The following is a 7,500-nucleotide window of genomic DNA, read 5'->3' on the forward strand; positions in this document are numbered from 1 at the left end:
ATCAGGGAAGAACCACAAGGCCCTGGAGCAACGGCCCCTTAACAGGAAAGCCGGCCCGCCAAGGGACCTCCCACACCAGACGGTCGGAGCCAGATCGATCAAAGTGTGGACCGCAGCGAAGTCGCCCCTCGCACCACGCTCGCGGGTCCGGGTTGGAAAACTGGGTGACGAGCACCACAGGGCGGCAGAGCCATCGCACTTGCCGGGTGGCAGAGGAAGGACCGGACTATGTACCATAGCGGCCAACGACTCCCAGAGCCGGTAGCGCGGCGTCTGCTCTCAGCCTAAGAGGCTTTTGGGAGTGCTCAGGCAAGGGTCAGCCTGCACCCTTGCTGGCAGCACCCAGGGGGAACCAGGACGCTTGCGTCTCCCGCCTTCATTTTCGACACAAGCGCCTGAGGAGGGACACCACCCCTCCCCTTGTGTCAAGAGACCTCCGCACTGGCCTCTGACTGATTCTTAGAACGGACGGAAAGAGTCGGGCAAGCCTGTCAAAGCTTTGAGCGTATGTCAAAAGCTTTAGACTGCCGCGAACCCTCCGGCTTGCACTGAGACACGAGGTCGATGTGCTAAGCACCCCGGGGCCCCTTTCGCCTGCAGGTCCCGAGCCGCCAACATGTTCTTAGTATCGTGTTCCCCAAACCTGGGTGACGGGCACCACAGGGCGGCAGAGCCATCGCACTTGCCGGGTGGCAGAGGAAGGACCGGACTATGTACCATAGCGGCCAACCACTCCCAGAGCCGGTCGTGCGGGGCTCGAGGTCTGCTCTCAACGTCACATGCTTCTGTGAGTGCTCAGGCAAGGGTCAGACCACATCCTTCCTGGCAGCACCCAAAGCAACCAGGCCGCTCGTGTCTCTCGCCTTCATTTTCGACACAAGCGCCTGAGGAGGGACGCCACCCCTCCCCTTGCGTCAAGAGACCTCCGGACCGGCCTCTGACTGATTCTTAGAACGGACGGAAAGAGTCGGGCAAGCCTGTCAAAGATTTGAGCGTATGTCAAAAGCTTTAGACTTCCGCGAACTCTCTGGCTTGCACTGAGACCCGAGGTCGATGTGCTCAGCACCACGGGGCCCCTTTCGCCTGCAGGTCCCGAGCCGCCAACATGTTCTTAGTATCGTGTTCCCCAAACCTGGGTGACGGGCACCACAGGGCGACAGAGCCATCGCACTTGCCGGGTGGCAGAGGAAGGACCGGACTATGTACAATAGCGGCCAACGACTCCCAGAGCCGGTTGTGCGGGGCTCGAGGTCTGCTCTCAACATCACATGCTTTTGGATGTGCTCAGGCAAGGGTCAGACCACATCCTTCCTGGCAGCACCCAAAGCAACCAGGCCGCTCGCGTCTCTCGCCTTCATTTTTCGACACAAGCGCCTGAGGAGGGACGCCACCCCTCCCCTTTGCGTCAAGAGACCACCCCCCCGGCCTCTGACTGATTCTTAGAACGGACGGAAAGAGTCGGGCAAGCCTGTCAAAGCTTTGAGCGAATGTCAAAAGCTTTAGACTTCCGCGAACTCTCCGGCTTGCACTGAGACGCGAGGTCGATGTGCTAAGCACCACGGGGCCCCTTTCGCCTGCAGGTCCCGAGCCGCCAACATGTTCTTCGTATCGTGTTCTCCAATCCTGGGTGACGGGCACCGCAGGGAGGCAGAGCCATCGCACTTGCCGGGTGGCAGAGGAAGGACCGGACTATGTACAATAGCGGCCAACGACTCCCAGAGCCGGTTGTGCGGCGTCTGCTCTCAGCCTAAGAGGCTTCTGGGAGTGCTCAGGCAAGGGTCAGCCTGCACCCTTGCTGGCAGCACCCAGGGGAACCAGGACGCTTGCATCTCTCGCCTTCATTTTCGACACAAGCGCCTGAGGAGGGACGCCACCCCTCCCCTTGCGTCAAGAGACCTCCCCACCGGCCTCTGACTGATTCTTAGAACGGACGGAAAGAGTCGGGCAAGCCTGTCAAAGCTTTGAGCGAATGTCAAAAGCTTTAGACTTCCGCGAACTCTCCGGCTTGCACTGAGACGCGAGGTCGATGTGCTAAGCACCACGGGGCCCCTTTCGCCTGCAGGTCCCGAGCCGCCAACATGTTCTTAGTATCGTGTTCTCCAAACCTGGGTGACGGGCACCGCAGGGAGGCAGAGCCATCGCACTTGCCGGGTGGCAGAGGAAGGACCGGACTATGTACAATAGCGGCCAACGACTCCCAGAGCCGGTAGTGCGGCGTCTGCTCTCAGCCTAAGAGGCTTCTGGGAGTGCTCAGGCAAGGGTCAGCCTGCACCCTTGCTGGCAGCACCCAGGGGAACCAGGACGCTTGCATCTCTCGCCTTCATTTTCGACACAAACGCCTGAGGAGGGAAGCCAACCCTCCGTGTGTCAAGAGACCGTCCCCGCCCCGGCCTCCGACTGATTCTTAGAACGGACGGAAAGAGTCAGGCAAGCCTGTTAAGACTTCCGCGAACTCTCCGGCTTGCACTGAGACGCGAGGTCGATGTGCTCAGCACCACGGGGCCCCTTTCGCCTGCAGGTCCCGAGCCGCCAACATGTTCTAAGTATCGTGTTCTCCAAACCTGGGTGACGGGCACCGCAGGGAGGCAGAGCCATCGCACTTGCCGGGTGGCAGAGGAAGGACCGGACTATGTACAATAGCGGCCAACGACTCCCAGAGCCGGTAGTGCGGCGCCTGCTCTCAGCCTAAGAGGCTTTTGGGAGTGCTCAGGCAAGGGTCAGCCTGCACCCTTGCTGGCAGCACCCAGGGGAACCAGGACGCTTGCATCTCTCGCCTTCATTTTCGACACAAACGCCTGAGGAGGGAAGCCAACCCTCCGTGTGTCAAGAGACCGTCCCCGCCCCGGCCTCCGACTGATTCTTAGAACGGACGGAAAGAGTCAGGCAAGCCTGTTAAGACTTCCGCGAACTCTCCGGCTTGCACTGAGACGCGAGGTCGATGTGCTCAGCACCACGGGGCCCCCTTCGCCTGCAGGTCCCGAGCCGCCAACATGTTCTAAGTATCGTGTTCCCCAAACCTGGGTGACGAGCACCGCAGGGAGGCAGAGCCATCGCACTTGCCGGGTGGCAGAGGAAGGACCGGACTATGTACAATAGCGGCCAACGACTCCCAGAGCCGGTAGTGCGGCGCCTGCTCTCAGCTTAAGAGGCTTTTGGGAGTGCTCAGGCAAGGGTCAGCCTGCACCCTTGCTGGCAGCACCCAGGGGAACCAGGACGCTTGCATCTCTCGCCTTCATTTTCGACACAAACGCCTGAGGAGGGAAGCCAACCCTCCGTGTGTCAAGAGACCGTCCCCGCCCCGGCCTCCGACTGATTCTTAGAACGGACGGAAAGAGTCAGGCAAGCCTGTCAAAGATTTGAGCAGATGTCAAAATCTTTTAAGACTTCCGCGAACTCTCCGGCTTGCACTGAGACCCGAGGTCGATGTGCTCAGCACCACGGGGCCCCTTTCGCCTGCAGGTCCCGAGCCGCCAACATGTTCTAAGTATCGTGTTCCCCAAACCTGGGTGACGAGCACCGCAGGGCGGCAGAGCCATCGCACTTGCCGGGTGGCAGAGGAAGGACCGGACTATGTACAATAGCGGCCAACCACTCCCAGAGCCGGTAGTGCGGCGTGCGAGGTCTGCTCTCAGCGGAAGAGGGTTTTGGGAATGCTCAGGCAAGGGCCAGCCTGCACCCTTCCTGGCCGCTCCCACGGGAACCAGGCTACTTGCAATCCTTTCCCCCAATAGCAAGTGCCTTTTGGAGGGACGGCCGGAGTCAACGTGGGGTTTGCCCGCCCTCCAAAGTGTCAAGAGACCGCCGCACAGGCCTCTGACTGATTCTTAGAACAGGCAGCAAGAGTTGGGTAAGTCTGTCGAAAATTTGACAAAGTGTCAAAAATTAGACTTCCGAGAGCTCTTGGGCATGCACACAGGCCTGTCATTCAAGTGCTCTGCCCGCGGAACCGTTTTTCGGATGCCTTTCAAAGTGGTCCCGCGCCGCCATTTTGTTCTAAAAATCGTGTTCCCAGAAATCTCCGGGTACCCCGCCAACCTCACTGTGTCACAATGTCAAGTGGCACTGAATGGGTCTGAATTTCAAATTCGACTGCTTCGCTCTGGAACTCGAACCCGGCAAAACCGTTTGGATTTTTCCCGGTCCAGACTTCCGCGGCAGACAAAGTTAAAGTTTTCGGGCTGCAGACTCAAAACGACATCTGGCCAACCGCCGGGCTCAATTCGCCCAGTTCCTCCGGCACTTCGGAACTCATGTTCGGCATGAGTTTTTGAATCTTTCCCGATGCTTCGGCATTTTCCTCCGCTGACACTTAGAATATTTTTCACACTTGGCCGAAAATTTTTCTAAGTTTTTCTGGTTACTGATTTCTTCTTTTCGGGCATTTTTCTAAGTTTTCTTGGTTACTCATTTCTCATTTTCAAACATTTTTCTAAGTTTTTCTGGTTACTGATTTCTTCTGTTTGGGCATTTTTCTAAGTTTTCTTGGTTACTCATTTCTCATTTTCAAACATTTTTCTAAGTTTTTCTGGTTACTCATTTCTCATTTTCAAACATTTTTCTAAGTTTTTCTGGTTACTGATTTCTTCTTTTTGGGCATTTTTCTAAGTTTTCTTGGTTACTCATTTCTCATTTTCAAACATTTTTCTAAGTTTTTCTGGTTACTGATTTCTTCTTTTTGGGCATTTTTCTAAGTTTTCTTGGTTACTCATTTCTCATTTTCAAACATTTTTCTAAGTTGTTCTGGTTACTCATTTCTCATTTTCAAACATTTTTCTAAGTTTTTCTGGTTACTGATTTCTTCTTTTTGGGCATTTTTCTAAGTTTTCTTGGTTACTCATTTCTCATTTTCAAACATTTTTCTAAGTTTTTCTGGTTACTGATTTCTTCTTTTTGGGCATTTTTCTAAGTTTTCTTGGTTACTCATTTCTCATTTTCAAACATTTTTCTAAGTTTTTCTGGTTACTCATTTCTCATTTTCAAACATTTTTCTAAGTTTTTCTGGTTACTGATTTCTTCTTTTTGGGCATTTTTCTAAGTTTTCTTGGTTACTCATTTCTCATTTTCAAACATTTTTCTAAGTTTTTCTGGTTACTGATTTCTTCTTTTTGGGCATTTTTCTAAGTTTTCTTGGTTACTCATTTCTCATTTTCAAACATTTTTCTAAGTTTTTCTGGTTACTCATTTCTGCTTTTCCAACGTTTTACTAAGTTTTGCTGGTTACTGAGTTCACACTTTTAAACATTTTCGGGCATTTTTCTACGTTTTTCATGTTACTCATTTAGCACTTTCAGGCACTTTCCTATGCTTTCCTGCTTACTGATTTCACACTTTTAAGCATCTTCGGGCATGTTCCCTAAGTTTTGCAGTTCATTCGTTTGGGACAGTCAGGCAACTTTCCTAAGCTTTCCTGGTAACCGAATTCACATTGTTGAGAACTTTGGAACCCTTCCCTAAGCTGTGCTGGTTACTCACTTTACCTCTTCAGACACTTGCCCCCGTTGTGACAGAGACCACTTCCCGACTCGGGAAATGCACCAAATTCGGCCTGAACTCAGAGGGCAGTCCCCCCTCGAAGGCGTGGAAGTCGGCAGAATCGCCGGGTCAAATCCGGCTGAGCTACCCGGCTTGGAAGCCTCAAAGTCGGTATGAGCTGTCAGGTTCACTCCCATCCCCGTTTGGACCACTTCCCGACTCGGGAAATTCACCAAATTCGGCCTGAACTCAGAGGACAGTCCCCCCTCGAAGGCGTGACAGTCGGCAGAACCGCCGGATCAAATCCGGCTGAGCTACCCGGCCCCGAAGCCTCAAAGTCGGTAAGAGCTGTCAGGTTCTCTCCCATCCCCGTTTGGACCACTTCCCGACTCGGGAAATTCACCAAATTCGGCCTGAACTTATACAACAGTCCCCCCTCGAAGGCGTGACAGTCGGCAGAACCGCCGGATCAAATCCGGTTGAGCTACCCGGCTTGGAAGCCCCAAAGTCGGTAAGAGCTGTCAGGTTCACTCCCATCCCCGTTTGGACCACTTCCCGACTCGGGAAATTCACCAAATTCGGCCTGAACTTATACAACAGTCCCCCCTCGAAGGCGTGACAGTCGCTAGAACCGCCGGATCAAATCCGGTTGAGCTACCCGGCTTGGAAGCCCCAAAGTCGGTAAGAGCTGTCAGGTTCACTCCCATCCCCGTTTGGACCACTTCCCGACTTAGGAAATTCACCAAATTCGGCCTGAACTTAGAGGAGAGTCCCCGCTCGAAGGCGTGGAAGTCGGCAGAATCGCCGGGTCAAATCCGACTGAGCTACCCGGCCCCGAAGCCTCAATGTCGGTAAGAGCTGTCAGGTTCACTCCCATCCCCGTTTGGACCACTTCCCGACTCGGGAAATTCACCAAATTCGGCCTGAACTTAGACAACAGTCCCCCCTCGAAGCCGTGGCAGTCGCTAGAACCGCCGGATCAAATCCGGTTGAGCTACCCGGCTTGGAAGCCCCAAAGTCGGTATGAGCTGTCAGGTTCACTCCCATCCCCGTTTGGACCACTTCCCGACTTAGGAAAATCACCAAATTCGGCCTGAACTCAGAGGGCAGGCCCCCCTCGAAGGCCAGGCATTCGGCAGAACCGCCGGGTCAAATCCGACTGTGCTACCCGGCCCCAAAGCCTCAAAGTTGGTATGAGCAGTTAGGTTCACTCCCATCCCCGTTTGGACCACTTCCCGACTTAGGAAATTCACCAAATTCGGCCTGAACTTAGAGGAGAGTCCCCGCTCGAAGGCGTGGAAGTCGGCAGAATCGCCGGGTCAAATCCGACTGAGCTACCCGGCCCCGAAGCCTCAATGTCGGTAAGAGCTGTCAGGTTCACTCCCATCCCCGTTTGGACCACTTCCCGACTCGGGAAATTCACCAAATTCGGCCTGAACTTAGACAACAGTCCCCCCTCGAAGCCGTGGCAGTCGCTAGAACCGCCGGATCAAATCCGGTTGAGCTACCCGGCTTGGAAGCCCCAAAGTCGGTATGAGCTGTCAGGTTCACTCCCATCCCCGTTTGGACCACTTCCCGACTTAGGAATATCACCAAATTCGGCCTGAACTCAGAGGGCAGGCCCCCCTCGAAGGCCAGGCATTCGGCAGAACCGCCGGGTCAAATCCGACTGTGCTACCCGGCCCCAAAGCCTCAAAGTTGGTATGAGCAGTTAGGTTCACTCCCAAACCCGTTGGGACCACTTCCCGACTTAGGAAATTCACCAAATTCGGCCTGAACTTAGACAACAGTCCCCCCTCGAAGGCGTGACAGTCGGTAGAACCGCCGGGTCAAATCCGGCTGAGCTACCCGATTTGGAAGCCTTCAACACAAAACCCATCCGGCAATGCCACTCAAAAAGGGCCCAAATTCAGAAACACCCCCTTCAATAGGTACCACTTCCTCGGAGACACTACCGGGACACGCTCCCCTCGGCGAAAATTAAGCCCCCACCACTAACTGAAGCCAACCGCAGCCCCAACTTCAACG

This window comes from Hemiscyllium ocellatum, assembly GCF_020745735.1.
Source record: "Hemiscyllium ocellatum isolate sHemOce1 chromosome 15 unlocalized genomic scaffold, sHemOce1.pat.X.cur. SUPER_15_unloc_2, whole genome shotgun sequence".
In the NCBI taxonomy this organism is placed as follows: domain Eukaryota; kingdom Metazoa; phylum Chordata; class Chondrichthyes; order Orectolobiformes; family Hemiscylliidae; genus Hemiscyllium; species Hemiscyllium ocellatum.